Here is a 16,012-nt window from a genome sequence, read left to right on the forward strand (position 1 = left end):
AGGTTTTAGCTTTTGGTAGTTTATACCAATCTTTGATAGATCTATGATTACCAGTCTCTAACTTAAATGTATTCCAATAGCTTCCACAATCCTCTACCATTTAAGATGCATCTGGACAGATACATGAGTAGGTGGGGAGCAGAGGAGTTGGGCGAAGGTTTAGACAGTAGATTTGGATCGACTCAGGCTTGGAGGGCTGAAGGACCTGTTCCAGGGCTGCAAGTTTTCTTTGTTCTTTGATAAAGAATTCCAAAGATCCACAATCCTGAGTACAAAAAATTCTCCATCCAAGTGGTATGTGTTGATTCTGAGCTGCTTAACCAGAGAATCTCCTTACCTTCACCTTTTGTAAGTTTCAATGCTTTCTTTTTTTGGTAAGTCTAGAGAATATAAACCCAATTTGCCTGGTTGCTCTTCGGTGGGCAGTCCTACCATCCCAGGAACAAGTCTACTGAACCTTTTTTGCGCTCCTCTATGTCAATAATATCTTTCTTGCGATAAGCAGTTTAAAACTGCACACACTAATCCTGGTGTGATCTATCCAAGCTTTAGTCAATTGAAGGAAAATATCATTGTTCCTATACTCAAATCCCTTGCAATAAAGGTTAACATTCTATTCTCAATAGCTTGCTGCACCTGTATGGTAGCCTTCAGTAACTTATCAACCAAGGACACCTAGGTCCCTTTGCACATCTGTTCTTGTCTATTTACTAAGCCTGCTCAAATCCTTCTATTGCCACTTTATATCTTCCTCACAACATGCATTTCTGCTTAGTTTTGTAATCACCTGCAAATTTGGAAATATTACATTTGGTCCCATGTTCAAATCACTAATGTATATCATGAACAGCTGGGCCCACGTTGTGATCTTTGCAGTATCCCATTAGTCATTACCTGCCAAAGTGAGAATTACGTAAAATCAACAGGTCTGTAATTTCGTTTCATTTTCTCTTGTTCCCTTAAATAGTGGACTGGTATTTGCTACCTTCCAATCCACAGGAATTATTCCAAAATCTATAGTTTTCTTATAGAATTCCTACAGTGTAGAAATAGGCCCTTTGGCCCAACAGGTCCACACTGACCCTGTGAAGGGTAACCCACCCAAAAATGTTCCCCTAACTAGTGCACCTAGCCTGCAGATTTCTGAACACCATGAGCAGTTTAGCATAGCCATTTCACCCAGACTGCACATCTTTGGATTGTGGGATGAAACCCACGCAGGCACTGGGCTAATGTGCAAAATCCACACAGACAGTCACCTGAGGGTCGAATCGAACCCAAGTCTCTGGCGCTGTGAGGCAGCAGTGCTAACCACTGAGCCCCCTTTTGGAAGGTAATCACCAATACATTGATTATCTTTGTAACCACCTTCTTCAACACTCCGGGATTTAGACTATAAGTTCCTGGGGAATAATCAATTTTCAGCACCAGCGACCCAGGTTTGATTCCAGCCTTGGGTGACTGCGTGGCGTTTGCACATTCTCCCCATGTGTGTGGGTTTCCCCTGGGTTCTCCAGTTTCCTCCCGCCGTCCAAAGATGCGCAGGACAGCTGAATTGGCCATGCTAAATTGCCCATAGTGCTAAGTGCATTAGTCAGAGGGAAATTAGTCTGGGTGGGTTACTCTTCAGAGGGCCAGTATGGACTTGTTGGGCCGATGGGCCAGTTTCCACACTCTAGGGAATCTAATCTAATTCTCCAACACATTCTGTTTACTTATAACAAATTCCTTTGAAGTTTCATTCTCCCTCATCATGTGGTTCTCTAATTTTGGACGTTTTCTTACATCTTCCTCAGTGAAAAAGGACACAAATTAATAAGTTAGCCTTCTGCCCTATTTCTATTCCCCATTATAAACTCTCTTGATTTCTGTTTATAATGGACCCACATTCATTTTAGTCGAAATTGTGGTGCTGGAAAAGCACAGCAGGTCAGGCAGCATCTGAGGAGCAGGAAAATTGACATTTTGGTCTTAAGTCCTTCATCAGGAATGAGATTCGCTTTAGCGAAACATTTTCCTTTTTTGCTACCTACAAAAGCTTTTACAGTCTGTTTTTGATTGCAGTCATATTCTATTCTCCCTTTCTTAATTCTCAGTTACTGCTATTTCTGACAACTTGGTAGATCTATTAATCATTTACAATCCTGAACTTCCTTATTACAATTGCCTGACCTTTTTGAGTTTTTACATCTTGAATGCATGCTTCAGTCAGAGAAGCATCCGATCCTTACCACTGAAATCCACTACTTTGAAATATAACAACAAAACCAACATTGGTGCTCCTATGCAGTGCTAAGTAAAGGAATGACAGTGACTGCATTATTAGAATCAGTTGCTGACGAAGTAATGTCTAATAGCTCTTGATTTTAGTTTGTTTGTTACGGGAATAAGACCTTCACTTGAAACTGTTATACAATTCCTTTGTTATCCATTGAGAATTCAGACTTTTTCAACAAAAAATTACAAATTTGCATCATTGATAGTCACAGGTAAGGTGCCGGAAGACTAGAGGTTGACTAACGTGGTGCCACCGTTTAAGAAAGGTAGTAAGGACAAGCCAGGGGACTATAGGCCAGTGGACCTGACGTCAGTGGTGCGCAAGCTGTTGGAGGGAATCCTGAAGGACAGCATGTACATGTATTTAGAAAGGCAAGAACAGAGTAGGGATGGTCAACATATGGCTTTGTGTGTGAGAAATCATGTCTCAAATTTTTTTGAAGAAGTGACAGGTTTGATGAGAGCAGAGCAGTAGATGTGATCTATATTGACTTCAATAAGACGTTCAATAAAGTTGCCCATGGGAGATTGGTTAGCAAGGTTAGATCTCATGGAATACAGGGAGAACTAGCCATTTGGATACAAAACTGGCTTAAAGGTAGAAGATGGAGGTGATAGTGGAGGGTTGTTTTTCAGACTAGAGTCCTGTGACCAGTGGAGCACCACAAGGACCAGTGCTGGGTCCACTACTTTTCATCATTTTATATAAATGATTTGGATGTTAAAAAAGGAAGTATAGTTAGTACATTTGGAGATGACACCAAAATTGGAGGTGTAGTGGACAGCAAACAGTTTATCTCAGGTTACAAATGGGATCTTGATCAGATGGGCCAATGGCTGAGAAGTGGCAGATAGAGTTTAATTTAGATAAATGTGAGGTGCTGCATTTTGGGAAAACAAATCTTAGCAGGACTTATACACTTTCAGGGCGGCACAGTGGCTCAGTAGTTAGCACTGCTGCCTCACAGCACCAGGGAGCCGGGTTCAATTCCTGTCTTGGGCAACTGTCCGTGTGGAGTTTGCACATTCTCCCTGTGCCTGTGTGGGTTTCCTCCCACAGTCCAAAGATGCCCAGGTCAGGTGAATTGGCTATACTAAATTGCCCATAGTGTTAGGTGGATTAGTCAGGAATAAATATAAGGGGTGGGTTTCTCTTCCAAGGGTCAATGTGGACTTGTTGGGCTGAAGGGCCTGTTTCCACACTGTAGGTAATTTAATCTTAATAGTAAGGTCCTGGAGAGTGTTGCTGAACAAAGAGACCTTAGAGTGCAGGTTCATAACTCCTTGAAAGTGGAGTCGCAGGTAGATAGGATAGTGAATAAGGTGTTTCGTATGCTTTCCTTTATTGGTCAGAGCATTGAGTACAGGAGTTGGGAGATCATGTCGCAGCTGTACAGGACATTGATTAGGCCACTGTTGGAATATTATGTGTAATTCTGGCCTCCTTCCTATCAATAGACAATAGGTGCAGGAGTAGGCCATTCTGCTCTTCGAGCCTGCACCACCATTCATTATGATCATGGCTGGTCATCCTCAATCAGTGTCCTGTTTCTGCCTTATCTCCATAATCCTTGATTCCACTATCCTTGAGAGCTCTATCCAACTCTTTCTTAAACGAATCTAGAGACTGGGCCTCCACTGCCTTTTGGGGCAGAGCATTCCACACAGCCACCACTCTCTGGGTGAAGAAGTTTCTCCCCATCTCTGTCCTAAATGGCCTACCCCTTATTTTTAAGCTGTGTCCTCTGTTTCGGGACTCACCCCTCAGCGGAAACATGTTTCCTGCCTCCAGAGTGTCAATCCTTTAATAATCTTATACATCTCAATCAGATACCCTCTCAGTCTTCTAAACTCAAGGGTATACAAGCCCAGTCGCTCCAATCTTTCAACATAAGATAGGCCCGCCATTCCAGGAATTGACCTCGTGAACCTACGTTGCACTCCCTCAATAGCCAGAATGCCTTTCCTCAAATTTGGAGACCAGACTGCACACAATATTCCAGATGCAGTCTCACCAAGGCCCTGTACAGCTGCAGAAGAGCCTCTTTGTTTCTATACTCAATCCCTCTTGTTATGAAGGCCAGCATGCTATTAGCTTTCTTCACTACCTGCTGTACCTGCATGCTTACCTTCACTGACTGGTGTACAAGAACAACCAGATCTCTTTGTACTGCCCCTTTACCTAACTTGACTCCATTTAGTAGTAATCTGCCTTCCTGTTCTTACCACCAAAGTGGATAACCATACATTTATCCACATTAAACTGCATCTGCCATGCATCTGTCCACTCACCTAACCTGTCCAGGTCACCCTGTAATCTCCTAACATTCTCCTCTCATTTCATCCTGCCACCCAGCTTTGTATCATCAGCAAATTTGCTAATGTTACTATTAATACTATCTTTTATATCATTAATATATATATTGTAAAAAGCTGTAGTCCCAGCACTGATCCCTGCAGTACCCCGCTGGTCACCACCTGCCATTCTGAAAGGGAGCTGTTTATCACTACTCTTTGTTTCCTGTCAGCCAACCAATTTTCAATCCAAGTCAGTACTTTGTCCCCAATACCATGCGCCCTAAGTTTGATCACTAACCTCCTATGTGGGACTTTATCAAAGGCTTGCTGAAAATCCAGGTACACTATCAGAAAGATGTTGTGAAACTTGAAAGGGTTCTGAAAAGATTTACAAGGATGTTGCCAGGGTTGGAGGATTTGAGCAAAGGGAGAGGTTGAATAGGCTGCGGCTATTCTCCCTAGAGCGTCAGAGGCTGAGGGGTGACCTTGTAGAGGTTTACAAAGTCATGAGGGGCATGGATAGAATAAATAGACAAAGTCTTTTCCCTGGGGTTGGGGAGTCCAGAACTAGAGGGCATAGGTTTAGGGTGAGAGGGGAAAGATATAAAAGGGACCTAAGGAGCAACCTTTCACACAAAGGGTGATACGTGTATGGAATGAGCTGCCAGAGGAAGTGGTGGAGGCTAATACAATTGCAAAGTTTAACGGGCATCTGGATGGGTATATGAATAGAAAGGGTTTGGAGGGATGTGGGCAAAGGTGCTGCAGGTGGGACTAGATTGGGTTGGGATATCTGGTCGGCATGGACAGGTTGGACAAAGGGTCTGTTTCCATGCTGTACGTCTCTATGATTATAAGTCATGGCAGGGCTGGTAACAAAGGAATCTCTAATTACATTTACAATTAAAATCAAAAATGCTGTAAGAATAAAATTTAATGGCTCGAGAAGATATTCCGATTATTTTGTGCATTTCAGTAAAGGGTATATCGTTATTTAGAGTAAACTAATGCTGTAGTATTAAAATAAAGATAAGCGTGATTTTCAAAATTCCAGCAATATGGCACAAGTAAAATGGTTATACAAATTGATATCAATTTTATTTATTTCCCTCCAAGTCCCTGTTCCTTCTCTGCTGAGGAGTATGGATAATATGGACGAATGCACATTAAAGCAGAACTTGCCTGTACATAATCAAAGGAAAAGCACTGACCCCTAGGAGGCACTTTAACATAAATATGCCATCAGTATTCCAAAATAAATGGCTAACTGCCACTTGATCTTCATGAACAAGCTGTTAAGCTTCTGTTCCATACTCTCTACTTAGCCTGAATCACATGTGTTTAGTGCATTTTGTCCAAAGGGTGCTAACACTGCAATGCATCCAGTACCTGGAAGGAACCATTTTTGTTATGCAAATGGTGTGCTTTTGTTCTCCTGAATGCCATTGGCTCCTCCTTTTACTCATTGTTACAATAATAAATATGGACTACTGATTTTTAACGTTCATCACCCACTTGTTATACCTGAGTCCTTTCATAAATTGAATGATTGCTTAAGAAGAAAGAAACGCGGACCTAAACCTGATCACAAATTGAGGCAAGCTTCACAAACCTCACATCAAACAAATAAACCATCTGCACTGAAATAATCATGTTAACGTTAAAACTAAACAATTGAGTCGGCATCAAGGAGTTTGCAACTCCTTTCTAATTCACACCTGTACGTATGATAATTTTGTATACTGGGAGATGAAAGTCTTGCCTGCCAGTTGGCCAGCTTGGAAAGACAATGGAGCTTGAGTCCAGAGCACAGGCTGAACTATGGTTCCCTGATGTGGACCCCGGGTGGACAAAATTAAAAATCACACAACACCAGGTTATTGTCCAACAAGTTTATTGGAAGTACTAGCTTTTGGAGCATTGCTCCATCATCATCTATCTCCTTCAGCTACCTGCTGAAGGAGCAGCGCTCCGAAAGCTAGTACTTCCAAATAAACCTGTTGGACTATGTTTCAACAGTTGCTTTGAGCAAAGCTGAGAGATAAACTCTGGAATACTTACTCCCCGACTATTTCTCTCATCTTGGAAACAACACCCAGTGATAAAATAACTTGAAGAAAACAATCATTCAGCAAGACTCAATAAGTACAGATTATGGTCTCAGTACATAATTATTTATCTGTGGCTTCAGGTATAATATGCAATGCCTCAAAAATTTAAAGGAATTTTAAATTGCACAGCTTTGTTTTTAATGTAACACATCTTTTATAAAAAAAACTTGTTACCTGTGTTTTTGATTTTGCACTTTTAATTTTTTTGGACAGTAAGTTATACAATTTCTCTTTCGCTCAAGAAATGTTGAAAATTACCTTCTTCATTTTCAGGTAAACTTTTAATTTGAGCACAAAACGAAAGGAAAGTACTTGTTCCAACTGACCAAAAGGGGGTTAAAAGAGGAGAGCTAATTCCACTTAGTCATAACATCCAACACTAAGAGCACGACTGAGCAATTATTGCTCCAACTATCTGTTATGCAGGAAAATCTTTTCAGTTGACTGATAATGGACTGAATTGTAACTTCAAGATATGTTCCTTTTTTAATAAATATTTTTATTGAAAAACTTTTTAAAATCTTTTACAAAACATTTTCTATAAAGAAATAAAACACCCATCAAAATAGAGAAAATACAGTACAAAGAGCAAGGCCATAACATAGTACCATTGTTACTAAACAACCCACTATTCTACCAAAACAAAACTATCCACTTAACTAAAACTAAACTACAAACATATTGAATAAATACTGGCTTAAATTACATTCAAGTTACTTAAATGAAATAATGTCTAACTGCTTTATTCTGTCTTACTCATCACACCTACACTGAGGCTCCCATCCCTGGAAGGACCCCCTACAATACCTATATTCTTTTCCTTCCAGTCTCCTCCTCCCGGAACCCACGGGCACCCAAAAAAGATTCCCACAGCTATACCCTTATACCTAGCTAACCATTAATCCTCCGTAATACTTGACTAGATAACAGTAATGGGAGCATTCTCATGAGATATAGCAGTCGGGGAAGGACATTCATCCTAATCAGGGCTATTCTGCCCAGCCATGATAATGGTAATCCCTCCTATCACTGCAAATCCTGTTTATCCTCTCTAGTAATTGTACAAAGTTAGCCTTACACAGCAGGTGAAAGGAAGGTGTGATAAAAATTCCCAAATACAGAAAACCTTTTGGTGACCACCTAAACGGGAACTGCATTTTATCCTTCAAGTTAGGCATCTCCACTAAACCCCCTACCGGCATAGCTTCCGATTTTGTGAAATTGATCCTATAACCCAAAAAACTACCGTATGAATTAATTGTTTGGATCAGTTGGGGAATAGACTCCTCAGCCAAGAATAAAAGGATGTCATCAACTTATAGGGTAATCTTATGATCCCCCATTCCCACCTTTGGTGCTAATATTTCAGAGTCTCTTCTGATAGATTCGGCTAACGGTTCAATTACCAAGGTAAATAGCAACGTGATAAAGGGCATCCCTGTCGACTACCTTTTCTAATTTTAAAATTATTTGACTTATTACCGTTTATGTAACTGCTGCCTTAGGATCTTTTAGAGTACTGCTACCCATTTGGCAAAGGATCCCCTCAAACCAAAACACTCTCGAACCTTGAATAGATATGGTCATTCTATCCAGTCAAAGGCTTTTTCTGCATCTAAGGAGACCACCAAACCCGGAATCAATCTTTGCTGACATACCTGTACTGTATTCAGCACTCTCCTAATATTGTTAGAGGAAATGAGGCCCTTAACAAAACCTATTTGATCTTCTTTTATAATATGTGGCAGAACCTTCTCCAACCTCAGAGCCAACATCTTCAATAAAATTTTGAAATCTACATTCAGTAGCAAGATTGGTTTATATGAAGTACATTATTCGGGGTCTTTCCTTTTCTTTAAAATAAGGGAGATATTAACTTCCCTAAGAATGGCCGGCAGACAATCCTGCATATAAGAACATTTGTATATCCCCAGAAGTGGTTCCACTAATATGTTTATGAATTCCTTATAGAATTCAGTGGGCAATCCATCTGGCCCCAGTGCTTTGTCACCTTGGAGATGTCTTATTGCTTCCTGCACTTCCTGTACTGTTAGAGGTGCATTCAAAAGGGAAGACTGCTCCTTCCTCATATTGGGGAGGTCCAGATTTTCAGTAAAGGAAATGCATTCCCATTGTATTGTGTTCACTTCCCTCCGACCGATATAGCTCTTCAAAATATTCCGTAAACCTAGCATTTGTCTTTTTCAATTCCCTGCTAATCGTACCAGCCTTCTCCCTAACAGAGGTAATAGATTGGGAGGTTTTTTCCCTCCTAGTTAAATAAGCCAGATATTTACCAGGCTTATCTCCAAATTCAAACAGTCTTTGTTTGACCAAGGAGACCTCTTTTTTAGCCATTTGTGTGTGTATTGCGTTGAGGGCAGGCTGGAGAGCTGTGACCTGCTGATATTGAACCAGTGATGGCTTATTGTATTATGTTTTCGCAGCTACCTTCAGTCGGGCCTCCAGCATCCCCTGCTGCTCCTCCCTCTGCCTGTTTCTAGTCATCGAATATGAAATAATCAGACCTCATAAACATGCCTTAGGGGGTCTCCTAAAGTATTGCCGGATTACTAGGCGTACCTGAATTAATATCCCAAAAGGTCCTGAATTTCCTTGTAATATATTCAATAAATTTACTATCCCCTAACAAAAATGAATCCATGCACCAGTGTCGTGCAGTTGTTCCACTGCCCTTGGCTTTAATATCTAACAGGATCCGAAACAGCTATATTCCCTATTTTACGTGCAAATATTCTGTCCAGACCATCAGATAGCATAAAAAACATCAATTTGTGTAAGACATTTGTGTGGGTTGGAATAGAACGTGAAATCTCTTCCGTTAGGGTGGAGGTACCTGAAGAAGAGCTTATGCCTGAAACGTCGAATCTCCTGTTCCTTGGATGCTGCCTAACCTGCTGCGCTTTTCCAGCAACACATTTTCAGCTCTGATCTCCAGCATCTGCAGTCCTTACTTCCTCCTGGAGGTACCTCCACACATCCGCTAATCCCAACACATGCCCACCAACTGTTTAGACTGCGTGGGCATACCTGCCTGGCCTTTTGGCACCCTGTCAATCTCTGGATCTACAAGGCAATTGAAATCCCCTCCAATAATCATACAGCGAACCCCAAGGTTCACTAATTTAGCCATTGCATCAATTAGAAATTTAAGAGGGTGTGCCGGGGGACAATATACATTCAGAATACTGTATTCTTCTCCATGTATTAGGGCTTTCAAAATAATAAACCTACCATGATCATTCTTAATCTGCTCCATTTCTTGGAAGGGGAGGTTCCTTCTTATCAGTATAGCTACCCCTCTACTCTTAGAACTGAAGGATGAAAAAAACGCCTTGTCATAACCCACCTGCTGTAGTTTCAACTGTTCCTTGTCAGGTGTGTCTCTTGCTGCAGGGCAATATCCACCCCTTCCTTCCTGTTACTCGACAAGACCTTCTTTCTATTAATAGTGGAATGGTTCCCTTTTATATTCAACGTGGACCACCTGAACAAATCACTAGCCATGGTCATCTTGGACAGCTCGTGGTTTCCCAGGAGGAAGGAACTTGTATGAGGCATGACAAGTTACAAAGATACTAACTCTATGAGATCGAACAACTGTTCCTATAGAAACAACTACATCTAAAAAAAACACTACATTAAATTGAAACAAATACTCAAATAATCCCCCATTCGCTCGGGATCTTCCCCCCTACCCATAGGGGGCACCCTTCTCAACCCTTATTACCATCTTAACCCCCTCTGGCTGAGGCCATGCCCTAGCCCCAGGTAATTCATATTCTGAAAAAATGGATACCCATTCCGCTCCCCCGCCCCCCCCCCCCAACCCACACAAGATTTGTCACCCCAAATGCAAGATCAAAAAGACAGCATTAAAAAAAGATCCTAGACATTACCCAGCCAACTGATATATAAAATAGTTCCAATTTAACAAATTTACAACAAAACCATACATGTACAACCAATAATCACAAAAAAAGGGGAAGAGTGAAAAGGGGAAAGTGAAATAGAAAGGAGGTTAATTCGAAAAAAAACCTAAAACCAATATTTGCAATAATACCCCCTCCCCTCCTGTCCCAACTCAAGTCCTTCATTTCAGACTCTTCACAAAGTCCTTCGCCTTTTCAGCGGAGTCAAAGTTATACACCGTCCGCCAAGGGTGACACACAACACGGCTGGGTATCTCATGGAGTACTGGATGTTTAGGTCCCTTAATTCTTTTTTTTAATAAATATATTTATTAACAAATTTTTTTAACTTTACAAACACATAAAATGATTGAAAAATACAATCAATGACAAATATCAGTATAATAAAAAGAAAACAAACACAAAAACAATACGACTACAGTCTCCTAACTATTAAGCTACCCTCTAATACAAAACAAACCCTAACACTGTGCAAAGCAACACCAAAAAAAAGCAAAAAAACCCCACAGAATACACAACAGTTGTGCTTGGTGCAAAGCTCCCAAACAGAGGAACGGGAGCATTGCATATATACCCGTATTAACTCAAGAGACCCCCTCCAAGGCACAGGGCTCGACAAATTTAACCATCCTGGTTAAACAAACGCCCTAGTTAAGACAACTGACAAATCTGTTTCCAAATAACTCAAGGAGGGCTGCCATGTCTTATAAAAATGGTCTGTTGTGTGGTGCAACATGTTTGTAAAAAAGTCCAAGGGAATGTGCTCCTTAATTAATTTCTGCCATCCCAGCAAGCCCAGAGGGTTCTCAGACACCTAATTCTTCAGAATATTCTTCATGCACAGTATGCAAGAATATTAAATAGTTTCTTCCCATGTCCGTCTAAAGATGGGAAATTCGGTAGACCTAAGAGGAGAGATGTCGGGTGTACTTTGACTTTAGTCCTCAATACTCTCTCTATCTCTCCCGCCTCAGCGCTCCAGTAAACACTGAGCCTGTGGCATGTCCAGAAACAATGGGTAAGAGTACCTACTCTTATTTTACATTTGAGGCACACTGAAGATGCCCCTTTTTTAAACTTTGCCAGATGGTCTGGTGCCAGCTGAGCCCTGTGCAGAACTTTTAACTGCGTAGCACATGTCCTATTACAGATTGAGATCTTTCGAGTATTTTCCCTTATATTCTCCCATGTTTCGGAAGAGATCTCCACTCCTAGCTCTTGCTCCCAGACCTCACATACCCAGTTAATATCCTGCCAGGCCCTGCCACCCAGCAGGCGATAGAGGGCACTAACTGAAAGGGTGCTTGTGGAACGTAGCAACAACCTCTCTGTATCGGGCTTATAGGGCTTAGTGAGAAGCATAGTCTTCTTCTGGATGAAACTCCTAACCAGAAAAAAATGGAAAAGATCTCTGCTGGGCAACCCGTATTTGCGGCTCAGTTGCTCAAAAGACATCATAACCCTCCCCTCAAACAAGTCTCCCGAACTAGAAACTCCTTTCGCTGCCCATAGTTTAACCCTGAGTCCATCATCCCTGGTCGGAACCCTGGCATACCAACTATAGGTGTAAATGGCGAAGTCTTGGATAAACAATCCTCACTCTGACGCATTGCCCTCCAAGCCCTGACTGTACTAATGACAATGGGGTGTCAGCAGTGGTCCATAACTGTCCTCATCTTATTCATGAACAAAAGGTTAATAAGAGGGTATTTTGCTTGGGGGGCCTTAATATCCAGCCATATTGAGCGCGGATCGTTACCTACCCAATCGCAGACAAAGGACAGCAGGGAACTCAATTGATACCTTCTGATATCTGGGAAATCAACTCCTCCCCATCCTTGAGGCAATTGCAATTTAGTAAGTTTGATGAGGGGCTGCCCACGGTGCCAGACAAAGGAACCAAACCACCCCATAAGCATCCACAGCGTTGACCTGGGAAACATTATAGGGAGCATATGCATGGGATAAAGCAAACGAGGAAGTACATTCATCTTAATGAGAGATATTCGGCCCAGCCTTGAAATTGGAAGAGCCTCCCATCTCTGGAGATCTCGCCTAATATTGTCAAGCAAGTGAGCAAAGTTAGTCCGAAATAACAGATCAAACTTGGGGGTAATAAAAATGCCTAGGTACCGGAACCCTGCCCAAGACCACTTAAAAGGGAACTTAGAGCCACTTTCAACTTCTGGCACATCCTTAAGGTTCCCCCAAAGGTATTGCCTCTGATTTTGCAAAGTTAATCTTATATCCTGAAATAACCTCAAATGAATTGATACATTGTATCAAATGGGGTACAGAGGTCATTTGGTTCGTGAAAAACAAAAGGACATCATCCGAGTACAGCGTAATCTTGTGTGCCCTCAATCCCACTTCCGGAGCGGTTATGTGGACGTTCTGACGAATGGCCTCTGCCAGCGGCTCTATCACCAACGTAAACAACAACGGTGAGAGGGGGCAGCCTTGCCGACTCCCCTTACCAATCGTAAAATTCCCAGACTTCACCCCGTTGGTGATGACCGCGGCCAGAGGGTGGTGATATAGAACCTCCACCCACCTAGCAAAGACTCCACCCAACCCAAACTGTTCAAAGACATAAAAAAAATGGTCATTCCACCTGGTCAAATGCTTTCTCTGCATCTAAGGAAATCACCAATCCCTGAATCGATCATTGCTGACAAACTTGGACCACATTTGGCAACCTTCTAATATTATTAGAGGACCTATGGCCCCTTATAAAGCCTGTCTGGTCATCTTTAATAATATGGGGCAACAGCCTTTCTAATCTCAGCGCCAGGATCTTAGACAGAATCTTGAAATCTGAATTTAATAGAGAGATGGGCCCGTATAAGGCACAATCCTGAACCTTCCCCTTCTTAAGAATTAAGGAAATATTAGCTTCTTTCAAAGATGGTGGTAGGCATTCATACATATAGGAGTGATTGTATATCTCCAACATCGGCCCTGACAGAATCCCTATAAACTCCATATAAAACTCACCTGGGAGACTATCAGGGCCAGGCGCTTTCCCACTCTGAAATTGCCTAGCTGCCTCCTGTATTTCCTGAACTGTCAAGGGGGCATTAAGGTCCCAAGGATACCCCTGGGAGGTCCAGGTTCTTAAAACAGGTCTCTATTTTAGCCCTCCTGTCTTTGCAACATTCAGACCAATACAATTCAGAATAAAAGCTCCGAAAAGCCTCATTAATCTTTTTAGCATCGTATGTAAGGACCCCGGCGCTGTCTCTGATTGCACTAATGGATTGGGGAGCACACTTTTTCCTAGTCAGGTAAGCTAAATACTCCCCTGGCCTATCACCATATTCGAACAGCCTCTGTCTAGCAAAAACAAGTTCTTTCTTTGCATTTTGTGTCAGTATTGAATTCAAGGCAGCCCGAAGGGACATACTCTGCTGTAGCTTAGTCACCGAAGGCCAAACAAAATGTACTGCCTCCACGGCTTTCAACCGTGTCTCAAGTAGACGCTGCTGTTCCTCCTTCTGTCATTTCCAGCGAGCCGAATAGGAAATAACTAATCCCCTAGCAAAGGCCTTAGCAGTCTCCTATAACATGGACGGACTACTAGCCGTGCCTGAGTTGATAGTGATGAATTCTTGAAACTGCTTCAAAAAGTATTCCACAAATTTGGAATCCTTAAGGAGAAAAGGGTCCAAATGCACGTGCCGCAAACCTGGCCCTTCACTCTTGACCTTAACCTCTAAGTATACTGCCGCATGATCAGAGATGCTATATTCCCAATTTTACAAGTCATAATCGAATCCAGAAAGGGTGAGGGAGCTAGAAAGAGATCAATTCTCGTGTGACATTTATGTGGATTTGAGAAAAAGGTGAAGTCCCTGCTGGTAGAGTGAAGACATCTCCAAATATCCACCAGCCCCAACTCTTTGCATAAGTCAACGACCTGCTTGGCCTGTGAAGAAATAGTTGGGCTCCCACAAGGCATCCTGTCCACTGTTGGATCCCAAAGACAATTAAAATCCCTCCCTATAATAATGTGCCCTTTTCCATAAGCACACAACTTAGAGAAAGCACTAATCAAAAATTTGAGGGGTTGCCCCGGAGGACAGTAGATGTTTAAAATGCCATATTCCTCCCCACATACCAGTGCTTTAAGTATCACAAACCGCCCCTGCTCTAATAATGTGAATGAAAGACTTTTCAGGATAAGTACCGCCACTCCCCTACTTTTAGTAGTAAAGGATGAAAAGAATATCTGGTCATAACCCCCCTGTTGTAATTTCAGCCATCATCAAGATGGGTTTCCTGCAACAAAGCAATATCAACCCTTTCCCTCTTAAGGCTAGAAAGCACCTTTTTCCTTTTAACAGGTGAATGACTTCCCTTAATTTTCCAGGTACACCATTTAATAGGACACTTAGCCATATCCCCTTTCAGACACCCTTGAACCCCTCAGAGGGAGAACCCTGCTTACAAAGTGTCGAGCATAAGTAAATAAAGACTCATAGAATTGAAAAACTATATATACAAAAACGACTCTATCATAAGTATAAACAACTAATACTACCAAAAAACTACAAAGAAAACCAACTATAGAACCTTGAATGGAACACTCTTCCCCCTGCCCATAGGGGGCACTCACCCTACCTATCCCCTCCTTCACAGCTCCTTCAAACCTGGACTGTGCCCCAGGCTTAGGCCAGAAAAAATAACAAGGCGATGATCCTTAAATCAACAGAAAAAAGACAAAGTCAGGATGAGCCCTTCACCCATCCCTGGCTTCATGCCACCCCTACTTGTGACTAAAAGAGAAACAGAACAAACAAAAAAAAGGGGGAGAGACAACAAAGAACATCCACAAAATTTCCCATCAAAAAATCCAGTTATTAAAAAAAATAGGAACAGCTTATTCCAAAGTCCTTACCCCCCTTACCAAAAAGGAAATTATTAGGGACAAAGAAATAAAAAAAGGAAGGAAAAACATGGGGAAAGATAGAAAAGAGAACAAACATTAATCAATCCATCTATTTTAAAGTGTCCACAAAGTTTTTAGCCTTATCCGCCGAGTCAAATGTATAAACTAAGTCCTCGTGGCTGAACCGAAGCACTGCGGGGTATCTCATGGAGTACTGGATGCCCAGGTTCCTCAATCTCTTTTTAACTTAATCGAAGGGCTTCCTCTTTTGAATTACAGCTGCAGACAAATCCTGGAAAAACATGATTTTTGACCCCTTGTACAGCAGTGCCTGAGAATCTTTTCCCAGGGATCTGGAAGCTTCTATGACATTTTGCTTGTCCTTATATGAATGGAAGTGCACTAGGACCGGGCAGGGACACTGCACCAGCCCTGACCTGTGCACTGTAACCCGATACGCCTTTTCAATCTGAAGCCCGCTG

This window comes from Hemiscyllium ocellatum, chromosome 17 (genome assembly GCF_020745735.1).
Source record: "Hemiscyllium ocellatum isolate sHemOce1 chromosome 17, sHemOce1.pat.X.cur, whole genome shotgun sequence".
Classification (NCBI taxonomy): domain Eukaryota; kingdom Metazoa; phylum Chordata; class Chondrichthyes; order Orectolobiformes; family Hemiscylliidae; genus Hemiscyllium; species Hemiscyllium ocellatum.